Source organism: Gossypium raimondii, chromosome 12 (assembly GCF_025698545.1).
Source record: "Gossypium raimondii isolate GPD5lz chromosome 12, ASM2569854v1, whole genome shotgun sequence".
Classification (NCBI taxonomy): Eukaryota; Viridiplantae; Streptophyta; class Magnoliopsida; order Malvales; family Malvaceae; genus Gossypium; species Gossypium raimondii.
Window position 1 is genome coordinate 9,768,364 of NC_068576.1, and position 16,631 is coordinate 9,784,994.

Here is a 16,631-nt window from a genome sequence, read left to right on the forward strand (position 1 = left end):
GGTTAGGGATGTTACATTTGATTGGTATCAAAGTTACGGTTTAGTCGATTCTCGGACTAATGTAGCGTGTATGAGTCTAGCTATACATGACATATTTTTATACTGAGATAGTGTGATGACTGCTGACATCTAAAAATGTGTTTTCGTATAGTAATGGATCCCGATCAAGCCGTAACTGATGATGTTGAGAGTATAGTGCCTACTCCCGTGTAAAGGACAGAACCGGTGGACTCTCGACCGATCTCGAGTAACCAAGAGGGAGAGGCTAAACAAGCCTTTTACCAAATGATGAATGACTGGTTTACTCAATATGTTCGAACTAATCCGGTTGCACAACAACCTCCACCCCCGACTAATCCATCTCTGGTTCCTGTTATACCTCAAGTAAGTGATCCGATGAGATTACTTAAGCCTCCTGTTGATAAAATTCGAAAACACGAGGTCGGAGAGTTCAGAGCTACTGATGATGATGATGCTGAGCGAGCTGAATTCTGGCTCGAGAATACTATTCGAGTATTTGATGAGTTATCTTGCACCCCTGATGAGTGCTTGAAATGTGCCATATCTTTGCTACGGGACACTGCATATCACTGGTGGAATACATTAGTATCAGTGGATCCGAAAGAGCGAGTGACTTGGGAATTCTTTCAAACTGAATTCTGTAAGAAATACATCAATCAGAGATTCATTTATCAGAAACGCAAGGAATTTCTTGAATTGAAACAGGGTCAGATGACAGTGACAGAATATGAGCGGAAATTTGTGAGACTCAGTAGATATGCTCGAGAATGTGTTTCGACTGAAGCTATTATGTGTAAAAGATTTGAAGATGAGCTGAATGAAGATATTAAACTGTTAGTTGGCATACTTGAGATAAAAGAATTCGTAGTACTTGTTGAATGAGCTTGTAAAGCCGAGGAGCTCGGGAAAGAGAAGAGAAAAGCTGACTATGAAGCTCGAGATTCCCATAAACGATCATTTAGTAAATCGTTCCAGTCGGCCTCAAGGAAATCCAGAGAGGATTATAGCCGATCTAAAGCTACTGCAGGGTTTCTTAAGCATGATCGAGATCGACCCCCTGTTAGTTCACGAGCTACTTCAGTTGCTAGCGTTGGTAGTGTGCGACAAAATAGATCAGAGTGCAAGCATTATGGTAAATGGCATCCTAGAGATTGCAGATTACATGATCGGTCTTACTTTAAGTGTGGTTCAAAGGATCATTTCATTCGAGAGTGTCTGATGGTAGCTGAGCAAAACATTGTGCAGAATACCAGACCGAGTAATGTGTCAGTACGAGGTAGACCGCCAAGGCAATTGGGTAATGTAAGTAGTAGTCAGAGAGGGACAAAGGACACGACAGTTCGATCTGAGGCTCGTGCACCTGCCAGAGCATATGCCAGAGCATATGCCATCTGTGCTCGAGAGGAGGCTTCTTCTCCAGATGTTATTACTGGTACTTTCACTCTTTATGATACTAATGTTATTGCGTTGATTGATCCTGGTTCGACTCATTCTTATGTGTGTGAGGCCTTAGTATTTAGTAAGACTCTACCTGTTGAGTCTACTGAGTTTGTAATTAAAGTATCAAACCCCCTGGGCCGGTGTGTTTTGGTCGACAAAGTGTGTAAGAATTGTCCCTTGGTGATTCGAGATTTGTGCTTTCTGGCTGATTTGATGTTGTTACCATTTGACGAGTTCAATATAATTCTGGGTATGGATTGGTTGATTTTACACGATACTGTGGTTAACTGCAAAAGGAAGACTATCGATTTAAGGTGCCTGAATGATGAGATTATTCGGATTGAATCTAATGATCTGGATGGTTTACCAGCAGTGATATCCTCGATGTTGATTCAAAAGTATGTGAAGAAAAGGTGTGAAGCTTATATTGCATATGTTTTTGATACTAAAGTGACCGAAAGAAGATTGAATCTCTGTCAGTTGTGTGTGAGTATTCAGATGTGTTTCCCGAAGAATTATCGGGTTTGCCACCTATCCGAGAGGTAGAATTTGGAATTGAGCTAGTATCGGGGACGACTCCGATTTCAATAGCTCCGTACCGTATGGCATTGACTGAATTAAAAGAGTTGAAGACACAGTTGCAAGAATTGACAGATAGAGGTTTCGCACGATCGAGTTTTTCTCCCTGGGGTGCACCAGTTCTATTTTTGAAAAAGAAAGACGGAAAGATGAGAATGTGTATTGATTACCTGCAACTCAATAAGGTGACTATAAAGAATAAATATCCTTTGCCACGTATTGATGATTTGTTCGATCAGCTAAAAGGGGCTTCAGTGTTTTCGAAGATAGATTTGAGATCGGGTTACTATCAGTTGCGAGTTAAAGACTCTGATGTGCCAAAAATAGCTTTCCGAATGAGGTACAGACATTACGAGTTTCTGGTTATGCCTTTCGGACTTACTAATGCACCTGCTGTTTTCATGGATTTGATGAATAGGATCTTTAGACAGTATCTGGATCGGTTTGTAGTAGTATTTATAGATGACATTTTGATCTACTCGTGATTTAAACCGAGCATGCCGAACATCCGAGACTTGTGTTACAAACTTTACGAGATAAACAGTTGTATGCAAAGTTTAGTAAATGTGAGTTCTGGTTACGTGAAGTTAGTTTTCTGGGCCATGTTGTATCAGCATCGGGTATTCGGGTTGATCCGAGTAAAATTTCAGCTATACTTGATTGGAAAGCTCCGAAAAATGTCTCAGAAGTTCGAAGCTTTCTGGGGCTTGCTGGTTATTATAGACAGTTTGTGAAAGGGTTCTCTATGATTGCGACGCCGATGACAAAGTTACTACAAAAAGACGTTAAGTTCGAGTGGTCAGAAAAGTGTCAGAAAAGTTTTGCTCAGTTGAAAGTTCTTTTGACCTAAGCTCCAGTCTTAGTTCAGCCAGAATCGGGTAAAGAGTTTGTTATTTATAGTGATGCATCCTTAAATGGTTTGGGCTGTGTTTTGATGCAGGAAGGCAAAGTTATAGCCTATGCCTCGAGACAGTTAAAGCCGCATGAAAAGAACTATCCGACTCACGATCTGGAATTGGCCGCTATCGTATTTGCGTTGAAAATATGGCGCCACTATCTGTTTGGTGAAAAATGTCATGTTTATTCAGATCACAAAAGCCTGAAGTATTTGATGACTCAGAAAGATTTGAATTTGAGACAGCGTCGATGGTTAGAATTGCTAAAAGATTACGAGCTTGTGATTGACTATCATCCGAGAAAGGCTAATGTTGTTGCTGATGCCCTAAGTCGAAAATCATTGTTTGCTTTGCGTGCAATGAACGCGCATATGGCTATGTCTGATGATGGAGCGATAGTAGCTGAGTTGAAAGCAAAACTGTTATTTGTTCAACAGATTTGTGAAACTCAGAAAGCCGATGATGATTTAATTGCAAAACGAACTCAGTGTGACTTAAATGTTAATTCAGAGTTTCTTGTTGATGCTGAGGATTGTTTGAGATTCAGAAACCGATTATGTGTTCCGAAAAATCCAAAGTTAATTTAGATGATTTTGAATGAAGCCCATAATAGTCGATTTTCTGTTCATTCGGGTAGCACGAAAATGTATAATAATCTGAAACAACACTATTGGTGGCATGGTATGAAACGAGACATTTCTGACTTTGTTTTGAAATGTTTAATATGTCAGCAAGTAAAAGCCGAGCATCAGGTACCTTCTGGATTACTTCAGCCGATTATGATACCTGAATGGAAATGGGATAGAGTTACGATGGATTTTGTATCCGGTTTACCGTTGACACCGAGCAAGAAAGATACAATCTGGGTTATTGTTGATAGGTTGACAAAATTGGCACACTTTATGCCGATTCGCACAGATTTCCTGCTCGATAAACTTGCTGAATTGTATGTTTCTCAAATTGTGAGATTGCATGGTGTGCCTATTTCTATTGTTTCGGATAGAGACCCGAGATTCACATCGCGATTTTGGAAGAAACTACAAGATGCTTTAGGTACGAAACTACATTTTAGCACAACTTTTCATCCACAAATAGATGGTCAATCCGAGCGAATCATTCAGATACTTGAGGATATGTTGAGATGTTGCATTCTCGAGTTTGAAGGTACGTGGGAACGATACTTACCTTTGATTGAATTTTCTTATAATAATAGCTTTCAATCTAGTATTAAAATGGCACCTTACGAGGCTTTGTACGGTCGTAAATGTCGTACACCATTGTATTGGACCGAGCTCAGTGAAAATAAGATATACGGGGTTGATTTGATTAAAGAGACGGAACAGAAAGTGAAAGTGATTCGGGACAGTCTGAAATCCGCATCGGATCGTCAGAAATCTTATGCGGATTTGAAAAGAAAGAATATAGAATTTCAGATCGGGGACAAAGTGTTTTTCAAAGTATCACCGTGGAAGAAAGTACTCAGATTCGGTCGTAAAGGCAAATTGAGTCTAAGATTCATTGGACCGTATGAGATTATAGAACGTGTCAGACCGGTTGCTTATAGATTGATGTTACCACCTGAACTAGAAAAGATTCACAATGTATTTCATGTTTCGATGCTCCGTAGATACAGATCTGATCCTTCACATGTGATTAGTCCGACGGAGATTGAAATTAACTCTGATATGTCATATGAAGAAGAACCGATTAGCATTCTGGCTCGTGAGATCAAAGAATTACGAAGTAAGAAAATTCCGTTAGTTAAAGTATTGTGGCATAAACACAGAGTTGAAGAAGCAACTTGGGAGTCAAAAGATACAATGAAAGAGCGTTATCCAAACCTATTCACCGGTAAGATTTTCGGGGACGAAAATCCCTAAGGGGAGAGAGTTGTAACAACCCGGTTTGACTCTAATCGGAATAGTGGTTTCGGGACCACAAATCCGAATTAGAAAAATATTTTAATATTATTTTCTGTGTTTATTATGTGTGAATTTACTAGTGTGAAAATTTCGTGCTTTAATTTCGCCGTTTGAGTGTCCGATTAAATAAAAGGATTAAATCGCGTAAAATAAAAATTTAATGGTTAAATATGAAAGTGCCTAATTGTTGTTGTCTTTATAATTTAGAGGTTTTATGATGCAATTAGCCCACTATGTAAGTTAGTGGATGGCAAAGGACTAATGTAACCTTATTATATATGTTTAATATATATATGTAAAGGTTAATATAGTAAATTAATAATAAGGTTAATATATGTTTAATATAACAAATTACAAAGCTATGTTCTTCATCTTTTGGCCGAATTTGAAAGAAAATAAAGGGGTTTAAAGCTTTGTTTCATTCGGCACTTTCAAGTTTGATTAAGGTATGGATTTTGTTCGGTTTTTGATGATTTTTATGTTTTTGAGATCGTTGCTTCGAGTACTATCCGACCCATGCTTGAATTTTTGATTTTGATGAATATTTTGATGCTATGCCATGATGAATAATTGTGTTTTGTGATGTTTGATAATGAATAATGAAAAATATATTTTAGATTAATATGTTTTGTATTGGAATTTTTGGTGAAATTGAGTAATTAGGGTTAAATTGCAAAAATAATATTTTTAGAGACTAAAATGTGAAATAAATGAAACGTGTGGACTTGTATGAAGACAAGGAACATTCGGCCCTAGCTTAGTGTGGGCAAATTTTGCGTATTTTGTGTTTTGTGCAAAAAGGACTAAATTGGAAAAAGTGTAAAATGTTAGGGGCAAAATGATAATTTTCCCATTTATGTATTTTTGGACTTAATTGAATGTTTTGATGAATAAAAAAATTAAATTTGATTATGTTTAGATCAAGAAACGAAGAAAACGGGTTTGGATCGGGGAAAAACGAAAGTAATCGAATAGTCGATCGTGTCCGCTGATATCCAAGGTAAGTCTGATAGCAAATAAACATCATTACATTAGTATATATATGTTCTATAAGCAAAAATATAATAGTATGAATTGTATAAATATGTTAGCGAATGTATACATATGTTTTGAATTTATAAGTTAAAAATAAAATGTATGAATTGCATATATATATATATATATATATGTGTGTGTGTGTGTTAGTCAATGTATATTAGAGTTTTATAAGTTAAAATAATTTGCATAAATTATATATATATATATATATATATTTTGCGAATATATATGCTGAGTTTTGTAAGATGAATGAAATTTAATGAATTACATATATGTTAGCGAATGTGTATATATATATATATATATATATTTAGCGAATATATATATATATATATATATATGCTGAATTTTGTAAGTTGGATGAAATTTAATAGATTTCATATATGTTAGCGAATGTATGTATTGAATTGATAGGTTGAAATTAATCACATGAATTATATGTATGTTAGCCAATGTATGCTTTGAGTTTTGTAATTTGACGCTTATAGTATAAAAGAAAATATATATAATAATCGAATGCAGGTATTGAGTTCTATGAGCTGAATTTAATGATATGAGCTATAGAGATGTTATTCAAATGTATGTTTGCTACGAAGATTGGAATAAAAATTTGATTCTTGCTGAGATACGATTATTGAAAAGATTTATATGAGATATAAAGAATATCTAGATTTTCTTATAAAGAATTTTGTGAAAGACCAATTTCATATCCGTCGTATTCAGGCTCGATGCCTAGCAGATGTAATGCCGGTGAATTAATTCGGACTTTAAGTCTAGCAGGCTACGTGCCGGTGATCTGAACCAGGTTATGAACCTAGCAGGCTAAGTGCCGGTGATCTGAACCAGATTATGAACCTAGCAGGCTAAGTGCCGGTGATCTGAATCAGGTTATAAACCTAGCAGGCTACGTGCCGGTGATCTGAACCAGGTTATGAACCTATCAAGCTAAGTGCCGGTGATCTGAATCAGGTTATAAACCTAGCAGGCTACGTGCCAGTGATCTGAATCAGGTTATAAGCCTAACAGGCTAAGTGCCGGTGAATATGTTAAATTAAGTGATTATATGCATTTGATATATATAAATATATAAATGATTTGGGGTTATATATAATGAATAAGTATATGAATATTTATTTATATGTATTCGATGAGCTTATAAATGTTTGGATCTATGTGTTTAGTGAATAGGCACATATATTGGTTGATATGAAAATTGTTGAATATACATGTATGCAATCGGCACATGTGGATTAGAAGTATAAATGTGCAGTTGATTCATGTAGTTGATAAGTAAAAATATAAGCTTTTGACATATGTATTTGAAAGATCATAGATATGCATTCGATGAAATGCAAATGATAAGTATATTTGGAATTTGTATATGCAATTAATGATTATGTATGTAACTTGATTATAAGCATATAATGATTATACATATGTTCGTTTATATGTATTTTAGATATGCTATAAACTTACTAAGCTATAAAAGCTTACTTTGATTGTTTTTGTCCATTTGTTTTATAGATTTTGGAGACGCGTTACGAGCTCGGGGATCATCAGCATAGTTTATCACACTATCGACTTCTTTTGGTATTTTGTTAAAAATTTGAACTCGATCTTATGGCATGTATAGGTTTGAGCATGTTTTTGGTTAGTTTTGGATCGTAAAATATAAATAACCATGCGAAAATGGTTTAATTTCCATGTTTGTGATCAGTTTGGTTTTAAAAATGGTTGTGTTTGTTTGGTAATGCCTCGTAACCCTAATTCGGCGACGGATACGGGTTTGGGGTGTTACAATCTACATTTTTAATCAAATCATATAATAAAATCAATACTATCTCAATATCATTTTTATATATATGACATCATAATATCATTATTTTTGTCTCAATTTCACCAAATGAGTACTTCAACTCGTCTTATATCAACATCGACCCCTTAGGCTAGTAATATCCCATTCGCATGATCTTTCAGATGTTATCGTTCAACATATTAACATTTACAATCAATTAATCATATTAAGCAACTATAGAGGTCACAATCATGATTGTGGCTATGGACGTAGCTATGATGTGGTTGAGGAAGTACTAGTAACCGATATCATGGTGATCATAATGGTAGTACTTCTAACCACCAAAAAAAAATAACAACGAAGGGTTTAAAATACCAGAAGGATATAGAGTTCCTTAGGAAAATTGCACGATCAGATTAAAGAAATCCTTATATGGATTAAAATAATTTGGACGTATGTGGTACACTCGTCTTAATGAATATTTGTTGAAAGAATGTTATAAAAATGATTCAATTTGTCTATGTGTTTTTTTAAAAAGGTTTAGATCAAAATTTGTGATGATTGTTGTTTATGTTGACAATTTAAATATTATCGGAACTCTCGAAGAGCTTCAAAATACGGTAAATTATTTAAAGAAAGAATTTGAGATGAAAGATATTGGAAATATATAGTTTGTTCTCAGCTTGCAGATCGAAAATCTAAAGGATGAAATTCATGTCCATTATTCAGCTTATACAAAAAAGATCTTAAAAATTTTTGCATGGATAAAACACATCCACTGAGTATCCCAATAGTTGTAAGATCACTGGATGTGAGTAAAGACTCATTTCATCCTTGTGAAAATGGTGAAGAGTTTCTTGGACTTGAAGTACCATATCTAAGTGCCATAGGGGCATTGTTGTATCTTGAAAACAACACATGAATTGATATAGCATTCACTGTGGACTTGTTAGCAAGATTTACTTTCTCTCCAACATATAGACATTGGAATGGAATTAAACATATATTTAGATATGTTAGAAGGAACTGTTGGTATGGGGTTATTTTATTCAAGCGATTCAAGATCTCTATTTGTTGGCTATGTTGATGCAGGATATTTATCAAATCCACATAAATGTCAATCTTAAATGGGATATTTATTTACATGAGAAGGTACAACCATACCATGGCGTTCAACAAAACAAATATTAGTTCCTGCCTCTTCAAATCATGCAAAAATAATTGCAATGCATGAGGCAAGTTGAGAATGTGTTTGGCTATGGTTGTTATCCAGAAGATATGTGATTTGCCTCTGCAAGAAAAGATGTCAACTATCATATATGAAGATAATGCAACATGTATAGTTCAATTGAAGGGTGGTTACATAAAATGTGATAAAACAAAACATATTTCACCAAAATTATTACGAAGTTTAGTGATATAAAAGTTTAATAAATTCATTCTAGTGATAATTTGGTTGATTTTTTTACCAAGGCATTGTCAACCGCAACATTTGAAAGACTAGTATATAATATTGGAATGTGTTGGCTCAAAAATGTATTGCGATGTTGCCATTAGGGGGAGTCTAAAACACGTTGTAGTCTTGTCTTTTAATCAAAGTTTTTTTCCCACTAGGTTTTCCTAGTGAAGGCTTTTAATGAGGTAGCTTGTAATAGAAGATTGTGTACTCTTTTTCCATCATTAGATTTTTATCCCATAGGATTTTTTCTAATAAGGTTTTAATGAAGCATGTTTTTTGTTAATGGATATCCAAGAGGGAGTGTTGTAAAATGGATGTCCATATAACTCCCATAACCCCCAAGAATTCATTTTCTTGCAACTCTTGTAACCTTTAAAAGTTTACAAGGTACATTAATTATCTTTATTATAGCTTTGTATAGAGGGCATGTATAAGCCTTTTTGTATCCTAAAGTGAAAGTTGAATCATCCTTTCATTTTCTACTTTCTCTCTTGTTATAATTCTCTTAGTTCATAATAATATTTTATTTTTATTTTTAATTTCATATAATTTTTAAATTTTCTATTATTTTGAATAATTTGTAATATTTTTTGTAATTTTATATTTTCCATATTTTATAATTTTTGCACTTTTCTATATTTTTATAACATTTTAATAATTTTCTATTTTTCATATTTTTACAATTTTTTATTTTTTGTAATTTATAATATTTGTAATATTTTTTATAATTTATATAAATTTTGTGTCACTTTAATTTTTATAATTCATTTTCATATTTTATAATTTTCGTAATTTTTATGGTTTCTTATATTTTTTTATTTTTTATGATATTTTAATTATTTTAAATATAAAACATTATATTTCGTCATGGGCACAATCCTAACATGCCACGTGACAAAAGTAACCACCCATAACAGTTGTTGTTGCTCTTTAATAATTGACCGTTAATTTTAAAGTTCAAAGGACTTGATTAATTGAAAGTTTAATGTTCAAGAGCTCAATTAAGTACAAAAAAAATATTAGGGCTTAATTGATTTTTTTTTTTTTGAAATGTTGAAGAGCTTTAAAGACTTTTTAACTTATATATTATTATTATTATTTAATTTTAATAATAAATAGTTTTATATAAATAGTTTGAGGGCATTTGAACAGAGTTTAAGTTTAGACAAAAAAGAAATCCTTATATATTTTATATGCTTAAATAAAATTTAAATAAATTACAGGGTTGTTTTTTATAACATTAATAAGAAATCCGTATCTTCTTAAACCTCAACCAATAGCAGTGCATCATCAACATTCGTTTTTCTTTGTATTTTGTGGCAAAGTTGCAATTTGGAGGATCAAAATCATAGATTTTTGTGGTTCTAAGCCTTTGGTGGGAAACCATTGAGAGCCATATGGACTACCTCCACTTGTTTTTTGTCCTACCTGTTCAGATTTGTGATTTACCCATTTCATTACTCATTCTTTTTTCTTCTTCTTTTTTTATTATCCATTTTTGGATTAGAGCTTTGACATGAGTTATCTTTTCACTTTTTAAAATGAAGTTATGGTATTATGGGCAAATTTTGAGGTTTTGGGTTTTTTAAGTTATAAATCCTATCATGATAATTGTTATTGGTGTATTTTGTTTGGTATATTCTGATTTTCTTTTATATATTTATATTTTATATTAATTTAATTCTATTTTTAATAATCCAAACATATATTTATGGTTGTATCTGTATATTTATCTCGAAAAAATAAATTCAAATTGAATTTAAAGAAATTAGTAAAAATTAGAGTAATTTAATCCCTATCAATTTAGAAAGTAAGCAATTAAGGACAATTAATTACGACGTTAATATTTTTCATTAGTTGTACATGACTCTAATTGGTATAATAATAAATTTAGCCCTCAAAATTTACATATTTTGGTTCAATTTTTTTAGACGGACCAATTTGCTGAATTTCGAAATTGAGAGGGACAGGAGAAGTCTTTTTACCAAAGAAATTTGACAATAACTTTTTGATACAATAACTAGAACTACCCGTAACCTCTAACTCTTAAATAAGAGGATAAACGCACTTCAGCATACTCATGTTCATGCTCGTGCTCGAACTCACATCCTCCTACATTAGTAATAATGTCGATGTTATCTGAACTAAGACTCAATCACCAGTTTAACAACAAATTTTAAATTTGGATTCACCCATATTATTATCTATTTGTAAAAATAAAATATTGTTTTTAATATTTCTAAATAATAAAATGAACTTTTTGAATTTAAAAATCAAGTTGTTGACAATGTTTTTAAAATCGGACTAGTGGTCAAACTGGTCAGATCACCGGTTCACCAATCCGATTAAAAATTTTCAAAAATCTCAGTTCATACTGGTCCCGATCTAACCAATTTAAAACCACTTTCTAAATCGCTCCCATAATCCAACCAACCAGTCCGATCCGATTCAAACAATATTAATTATTGACGAACCCTATAATTACAATTATAAATAAATTTAAATAATTAGAATGACTCTTTTTTATAAATAATAAATTATAAATCAAATCAATCATTATAAAACATAATGGGAATAATAACTACAAAATATCTGAACAATGCCATGCATAAAACCTAAATCAAAATAAATATAAAAAAAATTACATAATTTACCCGTTATATCTGAACAATGCCATAAATAAAACCTAAATAAGAATAAATATAAAACAAATCTTACATACAGATAATTCCATAGTTTAAACACTCCTCTTCATTAAAACCTCACCCACTATGTTGTACTCGTCTCAATATTTTTTTTTTGGCTAAAATATCAAATAAGCTCTTTGAAAATAATTTAAAATTCAATTAAGCCCCTCGTTGAATAGTATCCCATTTTGAGCCTTTTGAATTCATTTTATCATCGAAGTCATGACAAGCTAATGAGAAAATAATGACGTAGCAACTGACAATGCTAGTTGGCATGTTGGACTTAATTAAATTTAAAAAATTACAAAAAGAAACTAGAAAATTATTAAAGTTATTATAAAATTATAAAATTTTATAAATAAAAAATTCTTTAAAATATTAAAAAGTTATAAAATTTATAAAAAAATAAATTGCTATTTTGTTGTTTGGAGTTTTTAGTTTTTAGAACAAGGAAATGGGAAGATTGAAGTGACTATCATTGACTTAAGGTGAGTGATGGGCTGAGGTATTCATCAGCTGATCTGATTTACTGTTAAAAAAACTATATAAAAATAAATTTATAGTAATAATTTATATATTTTATAATTAAATTTAAATAAAAATATTTTTATTATTTTTAAAATAGTGAAAACAAATTATTTGGACAAGCCAAGTCTATTTGAACACGGGCCTGGAATATTTTTTTTTTTAAATTGAGCCTAAGCTTGGTTATGCGCATAAACACCTCAAGGCTCAAGCTATGGGTAATGTTTTAGTTAAAGAAGGATAAATGTGAGGGAGGTTGATAGAGATTTGTATGTGAAAACAAAAAAGTGTAGTAATTTTTAAATTTTTAGTAAGTTTGTTAAATTTTATATATTTTTTCTAAAAACAACTTTATAACATTTAATTTTTTCTTGTTTTATAATAATAGAACTTTTAGAATTATACTATTTTTACTTAAATAATTAATTAAATCCTCGTAATATAATAAAAATCAATTAAGTCTATATCATCATTTTTCACATCAATTTATCATGTCACTTGCCACATCATCATTTTTATCTCAACAACCACAGTTTGTCATGTCAACACTTGACTCATTATAATTTTATAATTTTATATTCAATTTTATACCGTAATTAAGAATAATTATTTATTATATATAAATTCTCGGATCGTAAATACACAAAATACTAATTATTAATATAAAAGGTTTTCTTTTAAGTAAAAGTCACTACAATTGTACAGGGATTATTTATTTCATACCCAAATAACATCACAAATTATTTATTTGCATGTGATATATGGTATTGATACAATGCTTGATGCATTGCTAGTTAACTCAATATGCGCTTATTTGAAAAACATTCTCTCTCTCTCTCTCTCTCTCTCTCTCTCTATGTTTTATAATTGTTTAATGCAATTTATCATATTACTTGAATACATGAGTATATGTATATAACATGAGAAAGCACGAAAAAAAATGTTTTGGTCCTTCAAAAGAAAACAAAATGGTGTTTTAAATTCAAAATTTTGTTTTAAAATAAATATATTCCGTTTCACCAAAGTTTTTTACTGCTCCGCAAATTTCCTTTGGTGAATATTATGATGTTTCATAAATTATTATTAAATGTTGTTGATGTGTAGGATGAACAAAGATAAGATAGTAGATCTACAAGGAAGGAGTGGTGGAGATGACGAAGGTCAATTAATCTTATTTGGGTTAAGAGTCTAAGAATACTGAGAATGAAGGTGATAGTGGTGAAGACAAACTGAGAGGAAGGTGGCAAAGTGTAGGCTAGGATGTTGGAGAGTTGATCCCTTCTTCATCGTCCTGAAGGTTATTTATAGGCGAGGTCCCATGTTAGATAGCATTAACAATAGCGGATCTGCTATCAGGCCATCATTATTGGACGCATAAGGAGGATGTCCATGATAGAACGTGTTCTGTCATTCCTTTTAAATCATGGTATGGAGTGGTTAAACCCACGTGGGGTTTGGTGGCCAAAAGAATCACATTCTCAATAGGAGATCGGATGCCAAGGGAAACGAGTGGTGCTATCGTTTTGGGAAACGGCCAGCTAGCTTCTTTGAATGCCTACATCCTACCTGGTCAGATAGTCAAATTGGGAGACAGAACTTCTAATAACCACCTGGTCCGTAACTGGTGGAGGTCACTTCTCAGGTGGCATATCATGTTGCCACGTGTCTTAAGTTGGTGGAGGTATAACAATTTTCCCCCCTCAAGACGAGTGAGGGAGAGGTTATAAAGTGGCCTTTCTCAAGACAAGTTGTTTTTGCACTTTCTGCGAGAATCATAATAGCAGGTGGTGAGGAACGTTGGTGTGACTTGCAACGGAAAGTGAAAAGTCGTTGTGAAAACTTCTAAATTTTTGTCTATAAATGCCCACTGGGAATTGTTTCTGGAGAATCAAGGCACTGATGACTGATAGCTTCTACCGACATGTGTTGAGTTGCCATTGGTTTTCGGACTGGTAGTAGAACTGTTTGTTTTGAGGAAGCCTCTATATATTCTTCAATTGTTCTTCTTTGAGGTCATTTTGCTTCTGCGATTGTTGAAATCCCTTTGTTGTTAATTTTTTATAGTTGTGTTCTTTCTTTTTAGGTTTCTTGTTCTCTGAATTTCTTTTGGGATTTTTGTGGTGGTTTCTTATTTTGAGTCTTTTCTATTTTGATTTCTGGTACAATACTTCATTTTTGACTTTATTCCAGTGATTTTTGGTGCTTTAGGAAAACATGGCCAAAGGTGGTGGCCGGTCTAATAATGTGCCTGTTAGTTTAAATCTTCGGTGAGGAAAATCTCGAACACACGAACGAAACTCAAACAGAAAAAAAAGAAATAGGACAAGGCTCCAAGGCGTGTATAAGCCACTATCTTTAAGGCTATATTCACCCCCACCTATCTTCGGTGTGCAAATGAGTTCCAAGCAAATTAACCTCGAGGATACAATGAAGCCAATGACTATTTGTGTTTTGCACTGACGAGAATAGTCCACTACGCACTGAGCAATGTATAACAAAAACTCAATTTCTACAAAGGATTTCTGCAGTAATACTTTATAGAATAATCTAATAATATTAGAAAATGAAAGAAGGAAATAAAAAATATTAGAATTTTTTGGTGTATTTTCCAAATAAAATCTCATTCCTATTTATAGAAATTTTCATGTCTCTTCATAGAGACATCTTTCATCAATAGGTGTCTTTCGAATAACAATGTCTTTAAAATAAACACATAATTATTCATTTAATATTATAACTATTCAAATAATATTATTTAAATAGTTATAATTCTTTAAAAAAAATAATATAATCTTTTGATTAATTACACTCATTCATTTATAGTTATTGGAATACTATAAATATTTGAAAATGTTCCAACAGTGCCATTAAAAGAGACGGTGAAAGAACAAAGGGTTATTATCAAGTAACCCGAAATAACAAAAGATGAACCAATAACAAGTTTTAGCTACTTGTGTAGCACAACCAAGTTGGAGATGTAGAGGTTGTTAATGTGTCTTGGGTTGATTGATAGACATTATAAATATGATTTTAGCATGTCAGAAGGCATTCACCATTTGAGTAAAGTATTTGGTCCCAACTACTAGTGCGAAGCCTGACTTCTACCTCCCGCTATTTTTACTTGAAGCAGGGTTCACATTCCCTCTTCCTGAATTTATACGAGACTTGCTTAATGATTACAATGTAGTGCTCGAGCAACTGACAAAACATTTCTTGGTGGCTGATAGTTGGGTATTTTATTTAATGTTGCAAGCACGTCTTCCAATATATGTATTACTTGAGGGAAATAGATGACGAGAGACTTTTGGGAATGTTTGAAATCTACCCGTGAGAAACCCACCCAAAAACAGAGAATATTTTCTTTGGGGGACAACTAGGATCAATATTAACTATAGGAAGTATATTCTTGTGGAGCTGAAGTTGGTAGAAAGTTTGACTTCCTAATCAAGTGGAAACGACTTTTTACCATTAAGTGCACCTTTCGTTTGAGGCTGATAAATAGTCCAAGTGCCACTCAACAATAAAATATCATGAATCAATAGGGGATACTAGTGGTCCCACTTGGCATCACTCAAAGAAGTGTGTTTAAATTTTGTCTTTAGGACAAAGGAGCTTGTGAGTACATGACATGAGATTTTACAGAAGGCTACCGAAATAACAGGAGTTGGCCACAAGCTGCGTACGCCTTTCCTTTCTACTCAAATTTGGAGGAACAAAGTGCCTCCCAGGGGTAAAAAGGGAACCTATGGATTACATTACTCGCTATTTCAGTCAACCGGGTCTGAAGTGGCAAGTCTCAGCTGGTACACCCGCAAAAATGCCTCAGCTTTTCAGAGATCACCATCTTTATCCAACAGGTTCCTCTAACTTCGACATGAATTCTCCTGATAATGGTTTGGGTGCCAAATTTTATTCTGCCTTATGATGTCGAATATACTAAGTCAATGCAAACCTTTGCATTGTCTATTTTGTGCAGGTGATGTTTTTCTAGCTAATGACAAGAGGTCTGGAGAAGAGATTGAGGATTCCAATGGTAGGATGTTGAATCTAGTACCCTAGTGTAGTATTTTCTTCTATGTACACTCGTAATTTTATCGAACAAATTGATTAATAAAATTATTCATGAATTATATTAATTCCCTTTGTATATTGTCCTCACCTAATTTTTGCATGTAAAGAAAAATAGAAGCAAATATTGGCTCACTGGTTGTCTGATGTTTAAACTAATACTAAGCAGTATTATGTGGTTGGATCGTAATACAAAAAGAC

At 32.8% G+C, this 16,631-nt stretch overlaps 1 pseudogene; it reads left to right on the top strand.

Moving 5' to 3' along the window:
* Positions 1 to 288: 288 nt before the first annotated feature.
* On the top strand, positions 289 to 4,777 carry LOC128035442 (uncharacterized; annotated as a pseudogene).
* The last annotated feature ends 11,854 nt before the right edge of the window (positions 4,778 to 16,631 follow it).